Source organism: Bidens hawaiensis, unplaced genomic scaffold (assembly GCF_021521415.1).
Source record: "Bidens hawaiensis isolate Kalapana, Puna unplaced genomic scaffold, B.hawaiensis_p1.1 tig00028303_1, whole genome shotgun sequence".
NCBI lineage: Eukaryota > Viridiplantae > Streptophyta > Magnoliopsida > Asterales > Asteraceae > Bidens > Bidens hawaiensis.
Window position 1 is genome coordinate 234,522 of NW_027494620.1, and position 15,067 is coordinate 249,588.

A 15,067-nucleotide genomic window follows, 5' to 3' on the forward strand; every position below is an offset into this window, starting at 1 on the left:
ATATAGATATCAGTATTATAAATACAAAAGTGTGAAATAAGATAAATGTGTAAAACGAATCTTGTACTTGTAAATACGTGACACGTGACACAACCAATTACTTTTAGTTAGGTGTAAATTATATTGTAATATTATATACTACAAGTTGTGTAAGAGTTATATATCCCCTTTTAATGCCAACCAACTCGAACTAGGGATGAGAAAAAAAACTTAAACTGGATCAGAAAATGAAATTCAAACATTTGGGATCGCGGTGCGGGTATATGATTTCTATTTGTGTTTAAAGCTTATTGCAGGTGTTCAATATGCTATAAACTTGAATTCGAGTGTTTGAAAGTGTGGAAATTATTGAAAATGAATTTAAATAGTGTTACGTGCACGTTGGATTTAATAATCAATGTGTTACTTATAATCTAAAAATGGTTATCAGTATGTATGTTTCTCGACGAAACGTAAGATTAAAAAAATAAAAAAGTTGATGACAACTTTACATTTGATGACAACTTTACATAGATCAAATTTGTATATGATTTAATGACTATTGATAACGACTTATGATTGATCTGTTTCTAAAAAGTCACATCTTTATCAACAAACTTACAGCTATGATTAATATGTTTATCTGTTAATTTATATTTATGTACATAATAAAAGATTAAAAAATCTCCATCCCATGATTCGATAGTTAACTAGAAAACCTAGGAGCTCACAAGTTGAGTCTGAACTTAAAAATATACAAATTTATATAAAAAACAGTAAAAACGGATAGCTCTGCCACAATATTATTGATAGGACAATATTGTATATAGGGAGTCCAAGCCACGGGCCACGCGTATAATAACATATACACGTCAGTCCGCCCATAATTACTAAAAGTCGTATATTTTTTGTTCTTCATATACATTTAATGGTCTTCCTGAGTCATGACAAGACACGGTGAAATCTCACCAATCTTGGCATGAGACGAGGGATAAACACCATATCCAAAAGCCTATATAAAGATTCTTAAAATAAGTGTTATTTTGTTTTTGTTTTTTTTAATATTCATAATTTTGAGGCGTGTACGAGCGATAGATGATAACTATCTCATTTGCCATTTTTATATCAAATATATTAATATAGTATATAATCTGAAAATATATATGTGGTGGTGGCGGTGTCAGTGACGACGGTGGTGGCGGAGGCAGCAACAACAACCGTTGTGGTGAGTTTTTAAATTAAATTATATTTTTTATTTCTCCCCCTCAATTTTGAGAAATGATATATTTTGTTCTAAAACTAACCGGGTTAGTTCCCGTTAAGAAAAAACTCAGTGAAGGCCAACAAAGTGAAAGTTGGGATTAATGTAGGAAATTTCTTAAGTTGGGATTAATATCGGCCAATAGGCCAAAGCTTAGATTATTATAATCCAATATTTCAACTTTAAATTGTTACATTTAAAGAATTGTTATAAATGTGATTGGATATTTTTTACTTCAACTGGTTTTTTACTGGAATCAAAATTGGGTTTTGGATGATAGACATCTTAGCAACGACTTGTTGATGAAAAAAAAAGTATAGCCGTTATCACGGGTGAACATAGGTGTTTTAACGCCCACATCTTATAATTTTCTTTGACATATAAGCGATTAAATCCCGAGCTCCCCATTAAATTTTGACTATTTCATGAGATTTTGCAAACCCTCAAAAAGATTTGACACCTAGAAAGCCATAAAGAAGATGTCATCAGTAAGTTGCCATTAGAGGTGTACAAAAAAGCTGGTTTAGAACTGGCTGACTGAAAAACTGACCCAAGCTGTCGGTAAATATAGCGGTTTAGGTTTTTTTCAATAATACCGGTTTGGCTAGTTCTATGCTTAAACCGGCTTGGAATATGCAAAAACCAAACCGGTTCAGTTAGAAAAGCCGGTTTTGTACATCTCTAGTTACTGCGTATCAGAAAATTTTGGTAGGTTTGGTGAGCCTTGAGCTTTGTTTAATTAGGCCCATATTGATCTTTCTAAAAAGTTAAATTAAGAACCTAGATGAGTTATATGTCATTTTAAATAAATACAAAGCATAATAAATAAACCATAGTTGTAGTAAGTGAATGCATATGACCTAGATATAACCATTTAAACTAGTACTTTACCCGTCCGATGGACGGGAAAATCAGCACGGAAATATAATGACTACATAAATTAAGTATATTTTGATGTGTTAATTGATATTTATGGGTTTGTTTCTTACTTCACTATGTAATTTATGTTTTGTGAATGGGTCGTATACTTTTGCAACATTATTAACATCAAGATGCAATACAAATTTCCATATCCCTAAGCTGCCCCTTTAACCAATTGAAAAGCAAACTGATGTCTCTACCCTTATATTTCTACTTCACCTTTTTTTTTTAGAAAATATTGATCCTTTTATATATAACACAAACCGAACTACATCTGGATAATGGGTAAGCGAGCAACAAGCTGCGCCGCTATCCCCTTTTGAATAGCAAAGCCTATTCTACTAAATACCTCGGGCTCTGCGAGTCACTGTGGACCACCTTCTGCACCCGCTCCAAGAAGCGAACCGCCTAGGGAGCTAGGGATCCAAAAGTGTCGAAGGCAAATGGAATGAACACGTGCTGATTCTCCAAACACAATTTCTCATGCTTAGCAACCTGCCTAGACTCCGCTCTCAAAACCGCCTGTCTCGGTACGAAGCCACTGTCTCTCAGCCCCACCAACGGCGACACCCCAGTGAGGTCAACACACGCATGCTTACCCCCTGCCTAACTAAACACAAGAACATCTGCAGGACGCAGGGCTTCCCTCACGCGGATCAGTCAAAAAGTTAACAGGTACCTCTTTCTTGGCTGAGATCCCGGCAACGTCTAAGCACATCCCATAACACATCTCTAACCCAGTCATGACGATACTTGAATCCCGGTAATTCCTTACAGTGGAGGGCATGCTCACCGAATCCCGGCAATTCCTTACTTCACCAGACTTTTTTAGTCAAACAAAATTACCTTGGTAACGCGTCAAAATGGTTATTGTAACATCAAAAACACCTAAATTTGACTTTTCTGAAATATTCAGACACCCTTCAATCCAGTTAGATGAATAACAATGGCTACTTTACAAATTACATGTTATGTTCCTCTACTTGATGTTCACCTACCAACCCAAACCAAATTTTTCTAACCTTATTACAAACATATTTTCACCTAGCATCCTAATTGATTTCAAAAACTTTTTTATGTATCGAGAACTCGAGAAGTATAACATTATAGCACATAGTATTAATCAAACAAATGTATATCACAAGAAGAGTTACATGTTGACTTTAGAGATCAAAATTGTTACTAATTATTGTAATTTTGACCTTAAAAGTAATAAAAAAACATATTTTGAGCAAACTAAATAGGGTACTTTCCCACGTTGAAAATATTCAGGAGCCAAATTCTCATAATACAAAATAAAAACATTATACATCACAATCTCCAACCAACTAAAACAAATATGCATACAAAGCTTTGATAAAAACTTACCCAAACCATAGGGACAGAAGTCCAAGTAGCTAATCCAAATTCTTATAACTGTAACACCAAGTAAAATATATTATTAATCTCAAGAACAGGTTTAAATGTAAGTGAACATATGATATATTAACTTGTATATTTGAAATCAAGTTCATGATATGCATAATGAAAGCAACTTCTGTTTTCTCAAAATTACACATGTGGATAAAATAAAAATAAAAATATTAAAAAAAAAAAAAAGAGACTAAAGATGTTGTAAGTTTAACTGTATATATTCAATATGAAATTACCTTGAATAAAAAAAGAGTTCACATATGCAGCCCATGACAAAATCCAAAAGTAAAAGAAAACCGATCAATGCAAGTGTGAAAACAATCAATGAAAAACAGCAATGTCGTGATTAACGTTTTATGATCTTGTATTACATAACGGAGTTCACTGATAATTACACAACCATCAATACCTAACTTACCATTGTCCTAATATGCACCAACTTTACTAATAACTACATGACTCTGTTTACTAATATATACATACTGGATAGTGTGTTTTGTTATGTTGGGGTATTACATTAGCTGTCATTAGCGAACCTGCACGATAAACAGAAATTTTTTTTTGATAAAATTAGGTAAGATATTATCAAAGCTTAAGCATAGGACCAGGAAAACAATTTGTGACCGTTTTGGAATACTGCACTAAAAGTACTTTAAGCTCCAGGTTAGTAAGTCAATATCATCATAGTGTAGATGTGGAAAAATGTGTGAGTTCGGTTAAACATCAAAGCAGGTAAAATTTAACTATGGGTTGGGTTTACCTGTTACGGATGAAACAACCCAAATCGACCCATATAAAAATTGCCACATCTAAATAAAGTAACATAACTGCTGCCTTGAAATCGATTTTCTCATGTTTGGTTATATTGAATAAAAACGATAACGGGAAGACAAAGGCATCTCTTCCAACCAACATGAATCCTTAATCCTGAAATAGGCTACAAATAATAATTAGAATCCATATAACTTACAACAAAATATTCAATTTCAAAGGCATTGTTCACTCTCCAGGAATCTACATAGTCCAAAGGCAAACCGAAAGCAAATAAGCAAGAAATTGTGAGTATAAAATCAAAATTAGACGACCATGAATTAAACTTAATTGATGATTCAACAGAGACCACGAACAATTTTTCATCAAATTAGAAAAACGCGTGCAATCAATTACCTTGTGCTTCGACCCGTCGTCAATTGGAGCGTTCTACAAATCTTCGACATAACAGAGGCTAACTCACCCCTGCAACAATTAAGTGAAGAGTTATAATCACCCGATTTATATATTCTAGCCCAGGATAAGAAACTATCGACGAGGTCCATGTCGGAGCGACTTGCAGGCTATACTCCAACTTCAGCCTACCCCGTTAAACAATTCGCCAGCGATCAGATTAATAGTCTAGGCTTGAGAACGAAGGCTCTTGATTTGGGATATTGCATTAAAATATAAAGAATGGCTTTAGGAGGTGGGAGGACGTGAGCGTATGAATAACAAGTGGAACCGCCCTAAACTGCCGTTCAAGTGAGGTTCCATGGCTGAGATTTAATGTTACATAATTTCTATGGCTGAGATTTAAGCAGCAAATTCTTCTCTGACCATATAATATATAATAACGTGAGTAATATTAATTTTTCTGATTGATGTCTAACAAATTAGCATATGAAAACTGTAGAATTTAATTATATGCCTTCTTGCGTCTAGATATCCGAATTAGATATAATTATATAGTTAATGTCCTAAGCGTAACATCAAAACCATGGGTCAAAAGTCAAAACCATGGTTTCTTTCAACATTTAAGGAAACAGAATTGAGTTAAATAACTCAATACTCCTTTCTTTCAACAAATAAGTTAGTTATTATACAAATATGAGTCAGTTTTTATAATTTTATGTCGTACTCCTTTCAAAATATATATATTATGAAAATATCTCTTGAATTGTTCAACGAACCTAAGAATGAATTTGTCTGATATGCTATGGTCGTTTTCGCTAATCATAATACAGAAAACAAAGTTACAAAACTAATATAAAAAAAAAGTATTGTTCAGCTTTATGGGGATTATTTTGTTATATATGGACATATAGTCATCTTTTCGCCTTAAACGAGCTCGAACTCTCGTGTGTGATGGAAAATTATTACACAAGGATAATTTAAAAAAAAAATACAATTTTCATTAAGACTCGATAAGGCTAAACGAGCTTCTCGTACAAGACTCAACGATAACTAAACAAGCTTTTTTTAGGCTCAGGCTTGACGAATTGTTTCAAGCTTGTATTGATCCGAGCTCGAATAGCTTGGCTCGTTTGCATCCCTTATTATAGAAATTAAACTGTTCAACTGATGTTAACCAGATTTACATTAACTTTTAAAATTAGTTAAATAACATTAAAAATGTGTCAAAAATTTTGTTTCTATCAGTAGAGGTCCGCGTTCGAAACTAGGTTGCGGTGCAATTTAATATTTTAGTCGTTATTATTGTTTTTTTTATATAGAATACACTTGGAATATAGATGCTCATACTAACAAGCACAAGGCAGAAAAAATAGATTTTAGCCTAATAACCCAATAAAGAGTGTATAGCTAATTTATACCCAGTTAACCACTTGAAACGATAAACGTAATTAACAAATCAGTATAAGATCATAATAGCAACACAATCAAATCACAGTCCTTTTTAAAAATATTTATGATCGATTAGAAGTTTAGAACAGAAACTAGAAATCAACAAACCCAATTTATCTCAAATCATCATTTGAAAACTCAACAATTCTAATATTGATCATCTCAAATCCGAATCCGATTGATCGCATCTCAAAATATCTATTTTAGTTTATTGCTAGGATCATTTATAGTAATCGTACATGACATTCGTAACCTCACAGTCAACCCTACAAGTTATAACAAAACTTGGGGTCGTATAAAAGAGATTTTATACAAGTTATATTTCACAATATTTTTTTTCTTTTTTCATTTTTTATTTATCGCCAAGTAATTTCAAGTTAACATGTAAGTTTTAATATATTTTAGACTTTATACTTCAAAAAATTGTATGTATTAACTTGCACATATTAATCAACCTTATTATATTACATGACATGACATGACATGAATTAAGTTTATATAACTTTATGTTAGTCTACCATTTTTTTAATCATTAGTAGCAGTATAACACGTAGTAATATTTATAAAAAGAAATATTGCATTAATCTCATATACTTTTGGAAAAAAAAGTGACAACATTTCTTATAATATTTATTCAAATATAATAATTATGAAATTCCTTATAGACGATTTGATTCTCCTTCAAAATCATGACCCCTTATGAGATCTTGAACCGGGGGGCAGGACACTCTGGAAGACATATTGCGCCTAGAGCATTACACCAACTGCAACCTCTGGGTGCAATGAAACAACGAGTTCCTAACACGCAGTATAAGTCATACGCCATAGTTTCCAACCACATTCCTTAACAAAAATAATTTGAATAACCAAACATTAGATAAAATACAACATGTAGAACATCAAAAGCAACAGAAAAAAGTATCTAACCAGATAACATGATGGCAATCAACATAAATAAAACCAAAGTTTGTTGTGTACTCCTCATTCTTTTTGCTTTGGTTTTCTGTGTTATCAATACTACATAGATGTATCGTATATATACACCCAAACATATAAATTATGTATTACTTTTCTAATAATAATAGTGAACGTATTTAATATTTAATTAATATTCATAAACGTATATCTTATCTTTATGATTCTTTGCATTTATTACTTAGTTTTTTGCATTTATTACTTATAATATTTTCTTCTGTATTTAATAAAGAGGACTTTTTTTCCTAAAATGGTGTTGATGTAAAAAGTATTTACCATAATAGTGTTCATTGAAAACTATTTACCAATATAGTGTTTTTAACAAAGCTTTTATTTTCTCTCTCTCCCAAATTTGTTGGTTAAAACAAAGATGAACTTATGTTAGAGTTTTTCTTTTTCTAAAATAGTGTTGGTGAAAAAAATATTTACCAAAAAGGTGTTCAATGAAAATATTTACCAAAGTTGTGTTTTGATAAACCTTTTGTGTTTCACACCTAATTTTATTGAATAAAACCAAAATGGACCATGTTTTGTCTCTTTTATCATTTTATTTTAAAAAGTAATGTTGATTTAGCTTGAAAAATAAATAATATTTTTATATAATCATGAATCGCCCTTACTTTTTACCCGATAGTATTATCTTCTAGATAAGCGATAAGTATATATTATATTAGAATGTTTTTGGGAACAGATTGTTATGAAAAACAGTTAGTTATATGTAGTATAATTATTGCAATACTTTTTTAGTATTAAAATAATCAGCTATAACTTTTAATATTACAAACTTATAGATTAAAAGTTTTTATTCAAAATTGAACACTCAAAATGGCACATTTACTTTATTTTTAAGCTCATATAAAAAAACCTTGATGCATGCACTTTATAAATCTTCTAAATTTACAAATGTATATGATTTTAAGTATATAAAAAATTAATTTTCTTCAACTGTAAAACGAAATTAAAAAAACATGTAAATTCTAAAAACACTATTGTATAGTCTTTATATTAGAAACCGTTTCTTAAAAAAACTATTTAAAACCTGATTTTTTAAAGTCTCAAATTTAAAATATGTTATTAATTTTTTTTAATAAAGATGATTTTCATTTAAACATCAAAAAAGGGTTTTTTAAGATTTTCTTTGCTAAGCAAAAACTTTTAACAAATTTAAATATTTTGTAACTTTTCTTTATCAAACGAATATTGTTTTAAATACAAAAAAATAACCTATTAAATTTTTTTTAATGGGAAAGAGGTTTTATGATAGAGAAAACAAAGTTAACAAAAACTTTTAATTATGATATTTTTAATAGAAAAATTATTATAAGTACATTAAAAAGAATACTAATTTATATTAGAAAAATTATTTAAAACACATATTTTTTTAATAAGATTTGTTGTTTGTTTTGAAAAAGAGCAGTTATATTCGTAGTAATAAAAGAGTTTTAAAAAGACCAAAATGTTTTTTTACTTTTTTATTTAACCTTTCCTAAATAACAAATTGTAATAATAAAAGTTACTATTTTATTCAATGGTCCAATGCATGTGGCTGATGGTTAAAAAGTCCTTATCGCTTAAATGGTCCTTATCACTTATCTAGAAGATAATACTATCTTCTACATGCTGTTTAATTTCTGGTCCAATGCATGTCCTTATTGATAAGAGATATGGTCCAATGCATCCTTTTATCTACCCGATAGTATGGTTAACAAATTTTAATAATAAAAGTTACTATTTTATTCAAGAACCGATTAGTATAGGAAAACTCTTTCTATATGTTGTTTAATTTCTGGTCCAATGCATGTGGCTGATGGTTAAAATTTAGATCTTTGAGGTTTAGGTTCGAAACAAGACTTAAGAGAGTTTTTCTATACTAATCGGTTCTTGGGTGATATAGAGCTGAAACGTCAAAGTTAATATCGACTATTGACATCTTGTCTTAGGATGACACACTTAGGTATTGAAGATAGTTTCAATCGCTATTAAGAAGAAGAAGAAGGAATAAACACATTTGGTATTTTTTTATTTTTATATATCGAGACTTGTAGTTATAGTAAATATTATTCAAATTAATTACTAGCTGAAGTGGCGGCCAAGATTTTCAGAGGCCTCAAGCTAACTATAAAGTTGGGGGCCATTTTTAAATATATTTTAATATAAACCCTCCTCCTTTACCCGGATTTGAGACCCGTAATAATAAACCAAAAAGTTTATAGTTGGAGGAGTTCAAAATTTTCTTTTTTAAATTACGTGTGACATTAAATATTATCTAGCCTTATTTGACACAATTGTTTTATGAAATAATCATAATCAATTTCGTCAAAATATTCTTCCCAATCGACAAAAGAGATTAACCGTTTAATCTTTCTTCTGACCTTGTAGATCTTAAAATATTTTTTAGCAATTTTAATTTAAAAAAGCTACGTTATGCAGAAGCAACAGATACATAAATAGTTAACCCAATTCTATAGGCACATTTGAAAAAGAATCAAAGTTTTTAGGTTCATTGTTTGTAGGTTGTTCGTAATTTGTAGATTCGTTATTTGTAGGATTTAAGTCATTTGTAGGTTCATTGTTAGTAGTTTTTGTGGACCTTCTTGTGGTTAATCAGCGCCATCCTTTTATGTTGTTTATTTATTAATTTTTTTGGCATAACCAGATTCGTAAGTTCGGTGTCGATATGACATTGAAACAAGTAGCTATAACAATGTAGTGAAAAAAAAAAAAATAATTGATATAATCTCAATATTAAAGTAATAGATTAGCATATTCTAGTAGATTAAACATTGGGCAAGAATTAAGGCAAAACTTCTAGTGTAAAAGCAACCTTAAATTGGGAAGATTAAAAATTGCCAAATTATATATAGATAATAAAGGCATAAAGCGATAAAGATAAACAAACCTCAACAATAAATCAACATGCCACAAACCAATTCAAATCCAAAATCTCTTAGACCAGCAAATCGCTTCAGTTCCATATCCACTTGATTCGCTTTGCGTTTCATAAATGTTGTGAAATCAATGTGCATGGAATGTACCAAATAGTTACTTCAGTTCCAATCTTTCAGACTTCACTTAAGTTACTTACATCGTCAGCAAACAAAAAACCTAATATATTTATTGTTTTCTTTTTAAAAATTTGGAGGCCTTCATAGTTATGGGGCCTAAAGCCCTAGCTTGACCCAATAAAACTATTGGGCCGGCCTTGACTAGCTGGATAATTTTTATCAAAAATTGATTAGCATTTGTTTACTTGTTATAAAAGATAACTGGTTGTTATGAAAATTATCGGTTTGTTATAAATATATTAATATTATGGTAATCAACACATAATATATATTACTTTCTTCTTCAAGTATTCCTCTCCTATAAATATCCCGATATCCCATTGTTTCTCATTGTATTTGACTCACCTGATTAATGAGAACTATCTCTTTCTCCCTACATCTCTTTGTCATATAGCTTTGACATTATGCTTGTTTCATAACACAGTTAAATTATTTAGTTCTAGTTCAATTGTTATAAAATCAATGACATTGCAAGTAATCTCCTTCAAACTACTGTTATTTTATTTTAAGCACAAAACTTACGCACATTAATCCTAGTTTCTATAAAATGACACTTCAGTTTAGTGAGACTGTGTCATGCCTCTATCATTAAAGGACTAGGATCGATACTAGTTTGCAGCACAACTTAATATTTTTCTTCTTATTTATTACTTTGTACCAAATACATTTGGAAATTGGATCCTCTTGCATGTGGAATATGGTCCAATGCATGTGGCTGATGGTTAAAATTTAGATCTTTGAGGTTTAGGTTCGAAACAAGATTTAAGAGAGTTTTCCTATACTAATCGGTTCTTGGGTGATACAGAGCTTAAACGTCAAAGTTAATATCGACGATTGACATCTTGTCTTAGGATGACCCACTTAGGTATTGTGGGTAGTTTCAATCGCTATTAAAAAGAAGAAGAAGAAATTAACACATTTGATATTTTTTTCATTTTTATATATCGAGACTTGTAGTTATAGTAAATATTATTCAAATTAATTACTAGCTGGATAATTTTTATCAAAAGTTGATTAGCATTTGTTTACTTGTTATAAAAAATAACTAGTTGTTATGAAAATTATCAGTTTGTTATAAATATATTAATATTATTATGGTAATCAACACATAATCCTAGTTTTTTACAAAATGACACTTCAGTTTAGTGAGACTGTGTCGTGCCTCTATCCTTAGAGGACTAGGATCGATACTAGTTTGCAGCACAGTTTAATACTTTTCTTCTTATTTATTACTTTGTACCAAATACAGTTGGAATATGGATCCTCCTGCTATGGAGTGCAAATAAATAATATTAGTCAAATCACACAATAAAAAGTGTATAACCAATCTAAACCCCACTTAAATATTAAACCCAATCAACAACTTTGTCTAAAATCATATAATGCAAAATCAAATCACCATCCTGTCAATAAAAATAGTTACCATCTATTAGAAGTTTAGAATAACTCGAAATAAACAAACCCGATTTATCTCAGTTTGCCATGGCAAATCATCAATTCTAATATCTTTCATCTCTAATATGATTTTTTTTGAGAATCAACTCTCATTTTTACCTATATCTGTTTATATATAACTAGCTTTTAAACCCGTGTATTACACGTGATTTGTCAAATAATCAAAATAAATTAGATCTTTTATTTCAATTGTGATTCTCAAAATACTTATAAATTAATTTTAAGTAGATTTAATGGAAAAAAACAAACGGGTGGTTAACAAAAAGTACTAAAATAGCATGGTTTTAATGGAAACGTCAAGAGAAAAGCATTAAAGTTGTGTAATTGATCAAACATCAAGTATGGAAATGAAATTTAATTCAATAATGAATAAAATCCACACTATATATTATAACCCACTTGACAAAATGGTTTTGACCCATGACCCATGAATAACTAGAATTAATGATGAGAGATTATGAATTAGGAGAAATGTATGTTTGACACCTAAGATTCAACATTTTCTTTTATTATTATTGTAAGATAAGATAAGATGGCTCATTTTTAATAGTCGCTCATGACATTTGAAAGCGCAAACAATAAAAGAGATCCAATTCAAATTATCTCGTAATTGAAGAATTTAATATACTTTATTATATTGATAAATGTATAATATGAGAATGTTTTCGTATATGTGTATGTTTGTTTGAATGTTAAAATGTACACTTATACAGTTATACTTGTGTATGTGTATGTGTGAAGATTCGAATTATAGAAATGCACATATATATGTTCAAGTAGAAGTGCGTATAGTGTACGAGTCTAACACGAGACCTGGCAAATCCCTCAAGTTATGAGGATAAACCCCTCTAACTTTTGTTGGACGTAGACATGGTGTGATGTGCTAGCATGGTTAAGGACTATGGACCTATACATGCTATAGATGTAACACCCCGACCAAAGGCGGATTATACATCGGGGCGCCACATATTGTTTCATTACTCGTGACACTATTGGGTGTCAATATTTAATAAATACATTCATTCGCGCACGCGCAAAGTAGACACAAGATAACATAAATCATCATAAATCAATATATTATAAATCATAATATTCGAACAGCAATAACTTGTCTTGATACATTTTAATCTAGGTCCAAAATAAAGAAAACTTCCTACGTGTCCACAAGCTCCAAATGTAGCTACAGCAAACCTGAACATGTGTTAAAATAAACGTCAAACACTTGCGTGTTGGTGAGGAATCAAGTTTAATTAGATAATAATAGATAACAATAATCACTGCGCGCAACACGTGTATGTCTGGTGTTTAACAAGGGTGTAATCAGATTGTGACCAAGCCTAAATAGATCATAGTTCATAGTTCAATCCGTGCTCCCAAATGAGCACAAAAACAAGAAAACATCTGTGCAAGTGTAAACAAAGAAAACCGTAAACGATAGGTCTCCCATGTTCATCTAATGGATCCATGAAAACTACGGAATAGGCCGAACAAAGCGGTTAATGATACACACATACAAATAAACAGCCAAGTAAACGTCCTCAACACATGGGATACTGCGCGACTAAAGTTCATAAACAAGTTTAAGACTCAAGTTTGTACGAACACATGAACATCCCAAAACATTTAAAATAAAAAGGGATTAGGTACGAGATTACTCACTTGATAAAGATGCGTTGAAAGATAAAGCAAGAACCAACTCTAAACAAGCACAAGTTAACCTATAAATAAAGATTATCGCTTTAATGATTTGTTTTAAGTCTTGAATATATGTTAGCATTATTAATAAGTAACTTTTAACAAATTATTATATATATATTATATATTACCGGAAATCATGGCAGAACAGGAGAAAAGACGAAAGCAAAGGGAGGAGACGGCAGAGGACAACGGCAGAGAGCAAAGGAAGAGATTTAAGTGTTTGTGTGTGTAGTGTTAAGAAAATAGCATTATTATTTATAGGGAAACCCTAGGGAACACAATCCCTAGAAAAGGGGAAAAGATCTCCAAAAAGTAAAAGATTCCAAAAGCAAAAGATATCAAAAGATATGGCAGCTGCAGGGGACAAAGGAAAAGCTGACAGGGAACAGTAAACAGGCATGGGAGGGTCAGATAAAGGTACTGGTCAAGCATGGTAAAGCAGATCTCAAAAGATAATGTCAGTCACTTTTTCTGTCAACCAATGGGGTTGGTGCGCATGCTGCGCCAAAAGTGGCTTTTCAGACATAAGACAGGGTAGGTCAAAAGCACAGAAGATAAGACATCACAAAAGTAAACGGCTAGATTAAACAGAAGAAAAGACTCAAAGGGTTTAGCGCGAGAAGGCTGACACAGAAGGTCAAGAGTGCGTGAGCGCGAAGGCAGACAGAACCAACCTTTGCACACCGCGGGAAGAACCACAATCCTTAGCGCGCCGTGGGAAGAACTATAATCCTTAGCGCGCTGCGGGGACAGTTCGCCTCGCGTGTCGCAACAGATGGTCTTCACGCAGGCTTCCTTTGTAAGGAGTCTGGCGCGTGGAACTGCGCAGGCAACCTTAGGCGGGAAGAAACAAAGGACAGAGTTAAGAGGGGGTTCAAGGCTTAAGGGCGGGACGGCGACAAGAGGGACAAAGAGGCGGAAAGAAAAGAGAAGAGGGACGGGACGGCGGAAAGGAAGAGAGAGAGAAAGAGGCGGGAAGGAAAATATTATTATTATTATAAAGTAAAATATAAGTATAAATAAATATTAAATCATAAAAGAAAGAGATCGGATCAGAGAAACGGGTACCTGGGTCGGGTCGGGCAGATGTCACAGTCTCCCCTACTTTAAGAAATTTCGTCCCGAAATTTATCTCGAAGTAGGTTGCGCAGAGAACAGGTGCGGGTACTTGATCTTCATTTGATCTTCCATTTCCCATGTAAACTCGGCTCCGCGCTTGGACTCCCAGCGAACTTTCACGATAGGGATGCGACTGCGCTTGGTTTGCTTAACCTCGCGATCCATAATCTCAACAGGCTTCTCAACGAAATGCATAGATTCATCAACTTGAACTTCATCAAGTGGAATGTGAAGGTTCTCGTCGGCTAAACACTTCTTGAGATTGGAAACATGGAACGTTGGATGCACATTGCTGAGCGCAGGCGGCAGGTCTAGTCTGTAGGCAACTTTTCCTACACGCGCGAGAATCTTGAATGGACCAACATAACGAGGAGCAAGCTTACCTTTCTTCCCAAAGCGGACAACACCCTTCCAGGGCGACACTTTGAGGAGAACAAGATCACCAACTTGAAATTCGAGAGGCTTTCGCTTGCGATCTGCGTAACTCTTCTGTCGGCTTCTGGCAGTCAGCAGATGATCACGGATCTTGGCGATTTTATCGGTTGTCTCTTGAACAAGTTCGGGT